The sequence below is a fragment of the Dendrobates tinctorius genome, unplaced genomic scaffold, assembly GCF_039654945.1.
Source record: "Dendrobates tinctorius isolate UK_male_01 unplaced genomic scaffold, ASM3965494v1 ptg000146l, whole genome shotgun sequence".
NCBI lineage: Eukaryota > Metazoa > Chordata > Amphibia > Anura > Dendrobatidae > Dendrobates > Dendrobates tinctorius.
Genome location: NW_027361813.1, coordinates 1,887,759 through 1,900,374, shown reverse-complemented (window position 1 = coordinate 1,900,374; position 12,616 = coordinate 1,887,759). Strand labels below are relative to the sequence as shown.

The window sequence follows — 12,616 nt, the reverse complement described above, 5'->3', positions numbered from 1 at the left end:
ATGGTGATATTTATGGACGAGGCGGAGGAAATTTTGCCTCAAGTGATTGCCACCATAGATAGATTATATAAATTGGTAAAAGTCTGCCTTGTTACCCCTATCCCATGCCCCGATGTCCCGACTAGAGGCTCTCTCCTCGTTGGCTATTGTATCTATCTAGCGTTAAATACCTGGGGGTTCATGTATCCCATAACAGCACGCTCGACTTACAACTTAATATCTGCCCACTGCTGGAACTGGTTAAAGTTAAATTTGCAACCTGGAGCAAATTACCGCTGTCTGTGGCCGGACGCATCAACCTGATTAAAATGATATTACTTACCAAACTTAGCTATTCCCTTCAGCACAGTGCCGTAATGGTACCCAAGTCTTTTTTTGTGAATCTTAATTCCCAGGTCACGTCTTTTATATGGGAGCAAACCAGACCTAAACTTAAATTGTCCACTCTACAGAGGCCTAAAAAGGGAGGTGGGGCGGCGCTACCAGATTTCTTCTTATATTATTTGGCTGGACAGGCTAAAGCCTTAAGTAAATGGATGCCTGATAATGATATCGCCAATTCTGAAAGTCGCTTGCTTCACGCTGCAAGAACTGATTGTCCACTGGGTTTCCTGGAGTTGGAGGGGCCTGGTGTCCCTCGTTTACTGCTCCTGCTCCGTCTGGCACGATTAGTGTGGAGGCAAATCAAGAAAGTGATTGGTTATAGGAACATTATAGCTGAAATGCCCCTGTGGAAAAATGACTATTTTTCGGTATTACTAAGTCACCCGTCCACTGATTTTTGGACTCAACATAATGTCTCCTTGATAGGAGACTTGTATGATCATGGGACCTTAATGTCTTTTGAGCAGATACAGGCTAGACATGATGTCCCGAGGTTTCAATTTTTCCGCTATTTACAACTAAGATCTGTTCTTCAGTCGCACATAAGGAGTATAGGTGTGGGCCGTGCCATTTTGTCCCTACCTCTGATAGGAATCCTTAACTTACAGGGTCCCCAGGGCCTCATCTCCTCTTTATATACGTACATGCTGTCGGTGGGAGCGGAATCTGCCATAAGCTCAGTTAAAGGGAAGTGGGAACGACTCATCCCTAATACGCAGGGAGAGGAGTGGGAAGAGATCCTGGAGTCTCCGATCGGAGTATCACCATCAATTAATAATAGAATGATACAGTTGTATATAATAAACCAATCATATTTGACTCCAATACGACTTTTTAGGATGGGTCGATTCCAATCATCAGAATGTCTGCGATGTCATTCACCAGATGCAGACTTTATCCACATGATATGGCAATGTCCCACTACCCTACAGTACTGGAAAGAGGTGACTGTTATGAATGGGTAACCGAGGAGAAAAAAGCAAAACAAGCTAAGTCACAGAAAACTAGAGAGGTTGGTAACTATGCAGATTGCAGATCCCTGATCCTACCACACAACTAGCAGCAGCCGTGGAGCGTACCTACGATATTCCTAGACGCTTCGTCACAACCGGAGGACTGAATAAGCCTGAAGCATGAAAAGGGGAAAACTAACTGCCCCAGAGCAGACCCCAAAGGAATAGATAGCCACCACACATGTATTGACGGTGAAACAAGATGAAGGCACAAACACAGGCAGGAAAATAGGCTGAGCAAATGATGGGGCCCAAACTAACTAGAGAAAGGAAAGGAAAGACACTGTCTGCAACCTGCAAAAAACCCTATAAAAATAATGTCCAACACTTCTGATAGCAGATTTAACCCTGAAGTCACTAGACTTCTACCACTATATCAGCACTCTGAAATATTCTGAGACACAGCAAAAAGAGACCAAACTAGTAAGGGACAAAAAGCAAATTGGAAAAATACTGATAAATAAGAGTGGAAATTCAGCACAGCCCCCAGCCCGGGCTGGCTGACCATACAAAAAACTGAATAGACCAACAAAATCAAGTGTGAACATTAGCAGAAAAACTTAGCTTTAGATGACTGGAACAGAGCTGAAAACCAAGAGCTGACAAGCCAGAAGGAATCACCAGCAACTGAATAGGGCGTCGGCTGTCTTAAATCCAATCTGAGACTCCTGAGATCCAGTCGTCATCCTCATTCTCAGGTGGCAGATCTCCACCGATCAAATCAGCCTCACTACCTCCTGTTACCACCAGAGGGAGTCTGGAAGGAGAACTCACAATTGGTGAACCAGACAACTCACAACAGTACCCCCCCTTGAGGAGGGGTCACCGAACCCTCATCCACGCCACCAGGCCGATCAGGATGGGCCCGGTGAAAAGCACGAACCAATCTATTGGCATGAATATCTGAGGCAGAGACCCAAGAATTATCCTCCTGACCATAACCCTTCCATTTGACAAATACTAGAGTCTCCGTCTAACCAAACGAGAATTCAATATTTTCTCTACCTCATATTCCACATTGCCTTCAACCAACACAGGGTCAGGAGGTGCTGCTATAGGAACCACTGGCTCAACAAACCTCTTCAACAGAGATTTGTGAAATACGTTATGGATCTTAAACGTAACTGGAAGAGCCAATCGAAACGAAACAGGATTAAGAATTTCCAAAATCTTATAAGAACCAATAAATCTTGGCTTAAATTTAGGAGATGCAACCTTCATAGGAATATTCTTAGACGACAACCAAACCATATCACCCACTTTAAACCGGGGACCAATGGTCCTATGCCGGTTGGAAAATCGGTGGGCCTTTTCCTGAGAGAGTGATAACTTATCCACCACTTGGTCCCATATCTGCTGCATTCTCTTAACCACAGTGTCCACACCTGGGCAGGACGAAGATTCCACTTGCCCTGAAGAGAATCGAGGATGAAACCCAAAATTACAGAAAAAGGGTGACATCAAAGTGGCAGAACTAGCTCTATTGTTCAGTGCGAATTTGGCCAAGGGCAAAAATGAGACCCAATCATCCTGATCTGCAGATATAAAACATCTCAAATAAGACTCCAAGGTCTGGTTTGTTCTCTCAGTCTGTCCATTGGTCTGGGGATGAAACGCGGAGGAGAAGGATAACTGAATTCCCAGATTGGAACAAAAGGCTTTCCAGAATCTGGAAACAAACTGGACTCCTCTGTCGGACACAATGTTCTCAGGAATCCCATGTAACCGAACCACCTGTTGTAAAAACAAGGGCACCAACTCAGCGGAAGATGGCAACTTTGGGAGTGGTACAAGATGGACCATCTTCGAAAATCTATCACAAATCACCCAGAACAGTCATTCTCTGAGAGACAGGAAGATCAGAACTAAAATCCATTGAGATATGGGTCCATGGCCTCTTGGGCACCTGCAAGGGCATCAGCAACCCACTAGAACGAGAACAGGGTTTAGACCGAGAACAAGTCCCACAGGACTGTACAAAATTCCTGACGTCACGAGATAAGGCAGGCCACCAAAAGGACCGATTCACCAAAACTCTGGTACCAAAAATACCTGGATGACCAGCCAATGCGGAGCAATGAATTTCAGACATCACTCTCTTTCTCCACTGGTCAGGAACATACAATTTTCCCATAGGGCAACGCTCAGGTTTATCCTCCTGAAATTCCTCCAGGGCGCGTCTCAAATCGGGCGAAATGGCAGAAAGAACTACCCCCTCACCTAGGATGGTAGTAGGCTCGGTCACACTAAGAGAATCGGCAAAGAAACTCCTAGAAAGGGCGTCTGCCTTAACATTCTTAGTGCCCGGAAGAAAAGAGACCACAAAATTAAAACGCGTGAAAAACAAGGCCCATCTAGCCTCTCTAGGATTCAAGCGCTTGGCCGACTCCAGATAAATCAAATTCTTGTGATCGGTGAGGACCACAACTTGATATCTAGCTCCCTCCAACCAATGTCTCCACTCCTCAAATGCCCACTTCATGGCCAACAATTCCCGATTCCCCACGTCATAGTTGCGTTCAGATGGGGAGAACTTTCGAGAAAAGAAGGCACAGGGATTCATCTTAGAAGTCACAGGGTCTTTTTGGGACAAAACAGCTCCTGCACCAATCTCAGAAGCATCTACCTCCACCTGAAATGGAAGTGAGACATCAGGTTGCCGTAAAACTGGAGCTGAAGAAAATCTCTGCTTAAGCTCCTGAAATGCTGAGATAGCCTCAGGAGACCAATTCAGCACATCAGCGCCGTTCTTGGTCAGATCAGTCAGTGGTTTGACAATACCAGAAAAATTACCTATAAATTTATGATAGAAATTAGCAAAACCCCAAAACTTCTGGAGGGCCTTCAAAGAAGTAGGCTGAACCCAATCATAAATGGCCTGTACCTTGGCCGGGTCCATTTCAGTAGTCGATGGAGATAAGATAAATCCCAAAAATGAAATCCTCTGTACACCAAAGAGGCATTTCGATCCCTTAACAAACAGGGAATTCTCCCTCAAAATCCGGAACACAGTCCGGATGTGTTCCACATGAGAATTCCAATCGCTAGAAAAGATCAAAATATCATCCAGATAGATGATCAAAAACTTATCCACAAAGTCACAGAAAATATCATTCATAAAGTACTGGAAGATAGAAGGGGCATTAGTTAGCCCAAAAGGCATCACCAGGTACTCAAAATGTCCCTCCGGAGTATTAAACGCTGTCTTCCTTTCATCCCCGTGCTTGATGCGAATAAGATTATACGCCCCCCTGAGGTCAAGCTTAGTAAACCAGCAGGCACTCTTAACTTTGGAGAATAAATCAGACATCAGAGGTAACGGGTACTGATATTTAACCGTCATCTTGTTAAGGGAACGATAATCAATACACAGTCTTAATGAACCATCTTTCTTGGCCACAAAAAAAAACAACCCAGCACCTAAAGGTGACGAGGATGGTCTAATATGACCCTTCTCCAATGACTCCTTAATATAGGATCGCATAGCATCATGTTCGGGTACTGATAAGTTGAAAAGCCGACCCTTGGGAAATTTACACCCAGGCATCAACTCAATTGCACAGTCATAACTCCTATGTGGAGGCAAAGACGCAGACTTGCTCTCACTAAATACATCAGGAAAATCGGCCAGATAATCAGGAATATCATGAGACTGAGGAGAGGTGGAGAAAACAGGAGCGTCCCTAAGAGCACACTGACAACCCCAACTCACCACAGACCCAGATTTCCAATCCAAAACTGGATTATGAGTTTGCAACCAAGGAAAACCCAGAACAATAGTATCATGCAAATTATGCAACACCAAAAATTTACAATTTTCTTGGTGGTCTGGGGCAACTCGCATTGTCACCTGGGTCCAAAACTGAGGTTTATTCTCCGCCAAAGGAGTAGCATCAATACCCCTCAAAGGAATAGGCGTCCGCAGAGGCGTCATGGAAAAACCACAACGTTTAGCAAAGTCTAAATCCATCAGATTCAATGTTGCTCCTGAATCCACAGTCTTCGTGGAAAACGTGGATGAGGAGCAGATCAGAGTAATTGCCAAAAGATACTTAAGTTGTACACTGCCCACAGCAAATGTGTGTGCAAAACGTTTCTCTCATTTTGGGCAGACAGAAATAGTATGAGAGACGTCTCCACAGAAAAAACACAGCTTATTACGCCTTCTAAACTCCTGACGTTGCGCCCTAGACAAAACCCCATCACACTGCATAGGTTCAGACGTTTGTTCAAAAGGTGGCAGCGCCTCCCTTGTAGTTTTACGTTCACGTAAACGCCGATCAACTTGAATGGCTAATGACATAGAATCATCCAGACCAGAGGGAACAGGAAATCCCACCATAACATCGTTTATGGTCTCTGATAAACCCTTCTGAAAGAGAGCTGCCAATGCACCATCATTCCATGTAGTAAGGACCGCCCACTTTCGGAATTTTTGACAGTATAACTCTGCAGAATCCTGACCCTGGTTTATTGCCAACAGGGTTCTCTCAGCTTGCTCAACAGCATTAGGTTCATCATACAACAACCCCAAGGCTTGAAAAAATGCATCCACATTAGTCAGAGTAGGATTTTCAGGTGTCAGAGAAAAAGCCCAATCCAGGGGATCGCCGCACAGCAAGGAGATGACAATTTTAACCTGCTGCACAGAGCTCCCCGATGAGTTAGGCTTCAAGGCCAGAAATAATTTACAATTATTATTCTTAAAATTCAGAAATTTAGACCGATCCCCAGAAAACACATCAGGAGTAGGGATCTTAGGTTCAGCAGCATGTGACTGAATGAGGTAGGTGGAAATTCCCTGCACTTCAGCAGCCAGCTGCTCCAGACGATCAGACAATTGCTTAATCTCCATTAGGAAAAAGAAAAAAAAATCCTCCTACGGCCCCAGAGAAAAAAGAGGAAAAAATATTTAAAAAAAAAAAATAAAAATTCTGACACTTTTTTTTTAACAACTTTTTCCTGCTTTTGAGTACCCTAGAATCTGCGGTATGGCTGGTGATTTTTATGAATGGGTCACTGAGGAGAAAAAAGCAAAACAAGCTAAGTCACAGAAAACCAGAGAGGTTGGTAACTATGCAGATTGCTGATCCTACCACACAACTAGCAGCAGCCGTGGAGCGTACCTACGATATTCCTAGACGCTTCGTCATAACCGGAGGACTGAATAAGTCTGAAGCATGAAAAGGGGAAAACTAACTGCCCCAGAGCAGACCCCAAAGGAATAGATAGCCCCCACACATGTATTGACGGTGAAACAAGATGAAGGCACAAACACAGGCAGGAAAATAGGCTGAGCAAATGATGGGGCCCAAACTAACTAGAGAAAGGAAAGGAAAGACACTGTCTGCAACCTGCAAAAAACCCTATAAAAATAATGTCCAACACTTCTGATAGCAAATTTAACCCTGAAGGTCACTAGACTTCTCCCACTATATCAGCACTCTGAGACAGAGCAAAAAGAGACCAAACTAGTAAGGGACAAAAAGCAAATTGGAAAAATACTGATAAATAAGAGTGGAAATTCAGCACAGCCCCCAGCCGGGACTGGCTGACCACACCAAAAAACTGAATAGACCAACAAAATCAAGTGTGAACATTAGCAGAAAAACTTAGCTTTAGATGACTGGAACAGAGCTGAGAACCAAGAGCTGACAAGCCAGAAGGAATAACCAGCAACTAAATAGGGCGTCGGCTGTCTTAAATCCAATCTGAGACTCCTGAGATCCAATCGTCATCCTCATTCTCAGGTGGCAGATCTCCACCGATCAAATCGGCCTCACTACCTCCTGTTACCACCAGAGGGAGTCTGGAAGGAGAACTCACAACTGGTGAACCAGAGAATGAACTCACAACAGGTGGCGCTATACTTGTCATCACTGGTGCAAGCTCCTGTCCCTCTTGAACCACTGGCCTGCTTGTTTGGGGTGTGGGAGGAGGAGGTTTGGGGTCACCATGTTGGGATCTTTCTGTGTGAGACGCTGTTTATGGCACGGAAAGTATTGGCACTACGGTGAATGGGTAATTCATGTCTCTCTCTCAGAACCTGGATTGACCTAGTAAACACGATTGTCCCATACGAGCGCACACTATATCCGAACAGGGGATGCCTGGGTAAATTTGAAAAAATCTGGGAGAAGTGGAATTCTTCTCATCTCACTTTGTAGAATGGAGACATAGCATGTGAGACAATATAGTGCATGGTAGTAGGCTGCAAATTAGTAGATAGTTGACGTAGTTGTAGTTTAGGAACTTATAATCAATCTATGTTATCTGTGCGATATAATAAAGGCCTGTGAGATATGATTGATGTACATGCTTATAATGTATAGCCTGTTGTTCCCTGTATATGCTTGGGGGATTATGCATAGATTACTCGTATATTAATAAGAGTGTAAAATTTTTGTTTAGTATTTAACAAAAAGACGGTAGTGTGCATGCTCTGTACAATATTCACAACCACAAGCAACTATGTATGTTGTACATTACATGCTTTTCTTGTTTTGAAGTTTAATAAACAAATTAAAAAAAAAAAAAAGTTTTTGCATCACCACATTTTGAGAGCTATAATTTTTCCATATTTTGGCCCACAGAGTCAGGTGAGGTCTTGTTTTTTTGCGAGACGAGTTGATGTTTCTATTGCTACCATTTTCGGGCACATGACGTTTTTTGATCACTTTCTATTCTGATATTTGGGAGGCAGAATGAACAAAAACCAGCATGTCATATATTTCATTTTGGCGGGGGGGGGGGGGCGTTTATACTGTTCCGCTTGTGGTAAAATTGATAAAGCAGTTTTATTCTTTGGGTCAGTAGGATTACGGCGATGCCTCATTTATGTTTTTTTTATGTTTTGGCGCTTTTATATAATAAAAACTTTTATATTTTCTAGAAATAACTAATTTTGCATTGCTTTATTCTGAGAGCTGTAACTTATTTTATTTTTCTGCTGATGACGCTGTATGGTGGCTCATTTTTTGCGGGACAAGATGACGTTTTCAGCGGTACCATGTTTATATCTGTCTTTTTGATCGCGTGTTATTCCACCTTTTGTTCGGTGGTATGATGATAAAGCATTGTTTTTTGCCTTGTTTTGTTATTTTTAATGGTATTCACTAAAGGGGCTAACTAGTGGGACACTTTTATAGGTCGGGTCATTATGGACGCGGCAGTACCAAATATGTGTACTTTTATTGTTTAGGGTTTTTTTTCATTCAAATATTTATTTAGTGATGGAATATATATTGATTTTTTTATTTTTTACTTTTTCCTAACTTTTTTACTTTGTTCCACTATGGGACAATCATTTTTTTGCAGGCTGATCGCTTCTATAGCATGCAGATGAAGCAGCGTCCCCATGCCATTGAAGCTGTCAGCGCTGCACTGACAGAGAGACTTGCTGATCATGCACTGCGCATGATCAACAAGTTTCCTAGCTCTGGTGACCCGGATGTTGTCATGACAACATCCTCTCACCAAGGCAACAATTGGGACCCGGCATCATGCCGCGGTGTCTCCCATCCAAAGGCAGAGGGGCTGTCAGCCCTGTGATGGCTTCTGGAATGCTGTAATCTTGTTTGATCGCAGTATTTCAGGGTTAAAGTGCCGGGAGCGGTCTGTGACTGCTCCTGGCACGTAGTGTTGGGTGTCAGCTGTGAGAATCAGCTGACACCTGGCCGCGATTGGCCTTGCTCCCCCCATGAGCGCATCTGATCGCGATGACTTAATATTCCGTCTATTGGCCCAGGTCACATGGACAGAATTTTACATCTGATGTCAGAAAGGGGTTAAAACATACAACTCTGCCCTTCACCTCTCCATACAAACCTACTTCAACACCCTTATCACCTCACAGTCCAATAATCCTAAACGACTATTTATCTCTCCTCAATCCAAGAGTGCAGGCCCTGACCACCGACCTCAGCGCTAATGATCTGGCTCCCAATCCGCTAATGTCATGCATTCTCCTTCCTCCTGCACTGCATCCGGCTCACTTTCTGTCTATGAAGCAGTCATGAAAGAAGGCTGTGGGAGATGATTTGCGTATTACTGGTGCATTCTGTGAAGAGTCGCCGCGAGTCTCAGGCTCTTTGGGTGTAGCTGAATTGAGTTGCTTGGAGGGAATCGTTAATCCTTATGGTGATTCCGCTGAAATTAGTTTTGTTCAATATGGAGACGATTACCCGATGGTGCTGCAGTGTGCGCTATATGGTTACAGACCAGAGGAAAAGACAAACTCTACATGCAAGAAACGCAAGCTTGTGACTCTGATAGAGGAAAAGGTGCAAAGTCTTCAGGAGAGAAGAGCTGCACTGAGCTCATCGCCGAAGACGAGGATTTCCTGACAGAGCAGAAGAATCTCTTCACAATGTTCCAAGAGAAGAACGTCTCAGTGTTCTGGCAGAAGAGAAAGACAGAGCAGAAAACTCTATTCAGAATGTTGGAAGAGAAGCAGCTTTCAATGTACCTGCAGAAGAAGAGAAATGGAAGCATGTGACCCAAAGAAGCAGAAGGATGTGGAGGCAGTCAGCACCCATACCGCTAAACAACCACTATCAGGCTATCATGCAGGACAACTAGGAAGATGTACATCAAAAAAGTGCTTTGCCCACAAAGAACAGCTCAGTAGGAAAATCAGAAGCCTCTTGAAAGGAGAACAGAAGCCGCCATCTGCTGACCAGACATGACTTCACAAGAAGTGTGCTGTCTTCCAGGTGCCCAAATCAAAGATGTGTCTGATAGGATATCAAGACTCTTCAGTGCTACAGATGACTGCCCACGTCCACAAATACACATAGGAACAAATGACAGCAAAAAATGACCTGGAAACTATAGGCACAGACATTGAAGAGCTAAGCTGGAAAGTGAAGGAACTGGGAGCGCAGGTGGTCTTCTCATCCATCCTCCCAGTTGATGGAGATGGACTAAGGAGATTGAACAGGATTTTACAGGTGAACAACTGGCTACTTCGATGGTGCCGTGAGAGACGTTTTAAGTTCCTTGACCATAGAGTAAATTACTTGTATAATGGACTCCTTGCTAGAGATGAATAGCATCTTACAAAAATAGGAATGTAAGAGAAAAAAGACCAAGCAAAGAATGGCCTGCACACCAATTAAATCTGATAACACATAAGAACCGTAGAAAAATGCTTTATTGGAAAACACAACACACGTGTTAAAAACAATTAAAAAGGACAAAGGAAGTCCATGTAACACCCCCGCATGTAACAATCACATGCAGCCATAATAGGGATAGAGCCCCTTTTGTATCATTAAGAGCACAATGAAAAGCCATCACAATACACCATGTGTGCAGAGTTTTTTCTGAGACACATGTAGTCCCCAAATTGATTCCTATATACCAGCCCAATGTACAAACTTTCCAGGACCACAATTCAGGAGCCTGCAAACAAATAAGGCTGCTAAGATGTAAGAGAAGTTGTAGCTACATACTCACTGAGCCACCTAATGAGCAAAAACCCTGAAAGCAGCTCAATATTGCCAGATGACGTGCTGGTGGATGGCCAGGCACCCATGAAGTCTGTGGATAGCCAAGGGAATAATACCCATAGGCATCCAAAATCAAGCTAAGACAGGGCTGAAGACATGGAGCAGGGGTGTGAGGAGCAGCCCCACGCGTATCACTTGCTTAAAGCAGCTTCGTCAGGGGAAGTGTGCCTGCTGGCCCAAACTCAGCATTTAAATAGCATGTAGATAATCAACAGCGGTCATGGCCCTGCAGATGTCTCCGTGCAGCCCGGTGTTCACACCGCTGGATTGTCCCATCTCGCCATCTACAACTTCTCTTACATCTTAGCAGCCTTATTTGTTTGCAGGCTCCTGAATTGTGATCTGGAAAGTTTGTACATTGGGCTGGTATATAGGAATCAATTTGGAGACTACATGTGTCTCAGAAAAAACTCTGCACACATGGTGTATTGTGATGGCTTTTCATTGTGCTCTTAATGATACAAAAGGGGCTCTATCCCTATTATGGCTGTATGTGGTTGTTACATGCGGGAGTGTTACATGGACTTCCTTTGTCCTTTTTAATTGTTTTTAGCACGTGTGTTGTTTTCCAATAAAGCATTTTTCTACGGTTCTTATGTGTTATCAGATGTAATTGGTGTGCAGGCCATTCTTTGCTTGGTCTTTTTTCTCTTACATTTCATGGTTCTCTCCATGCAAGGCTTTTGCACCCTCATATATAGAACCCATTGATTATTTGGTGCACCCCACACCTTTTTATACATCTTACAAAAATAGGAACACACATATTTGGTAGACTCCTTACTACACTCATCAGGAGAGCTTTAAACTAGAGCAATATAGGTCGGGAAATATACGGCCGGGAAGAAATGCAGTTAATTAATTTTTTTGAGAACCCTGCTATTAGAAGTGGAAAGGAAGAACAAAAACATCAAATTCTGAATGAAAACAGAGGAGCAAGAGAAACCAACTACAAACTAAAATGTGTCTATACAAATGCACAGAGCATGGGAAACAAGGAGAATTGGAGCTGCTAACACAGGAAGAGAGATATGATGTCATAGGCATCACTGAGACTTGGTGGGATGATACACATGCTTGGAATGCAAACCTTGAAGGCTACAACTTATTTAATAGAAACAGGATTAACAAGAAGGGAGGAGGTGTTGCATTGTATGTTAGGAAAACGTAAATCTCCACAGAGATCCAAGCTCCAGAGACTGGTATCTCTGTAGAAAGTGTTGGAGTAAGAATTCAAGGAGAGAAGAACAGAAAGGACACTATTATAGGTGTTTACTATAGGCCACCTGGACAGACTAAAGATATGGATGAACTCTTTTTACATCAGATGTGTCTGTTCTCAAAAAGTATGACATAGTGATCATAGGAGACTTTAACTATTCAGATATTTGTTGGGAATCTCTATCAGGCAAAAGTACTGGGTCAAGAGAATTCTTATCTTCTCTTGCTGACAACTTTATCTTTCAAAAAGTAGAAGAGAGAACAAGAGGATCTGCATTGGACTTAATTCATACCAACAGGGAGGAAATGGTTGAGGAAGTAAAGATGGCTGGGAATTTAGGAGGCAGCCATCATGCTATCCTCAAATTTTGGATTACAAGAAGTTGAAGACCAGCGAGGACTCAGACTTAAGGTTGGATTTCAGAAAGGCAGATTTTAATGGACTCAGAAAGATTGTAGGAAAGGTCCAATGGCTGGATGTTCTAA

At 43.3% G+C, this 12,616-nt stretch overlaps 1 protein-coding gene across 2 annotated transcripts in view; it reads left to right on the top strand.

Moving 5' to 3' along the window:
* STK36 (serine/threonine kinase 36) overlaps positions 1–12,616 on the top strand; it is a 212,957-nt gene that overhangs the window by 65,203 nt on the left and 135,138 nt on the right. The gene's annotated exons all lie outside the window — the stretch shown is intronic.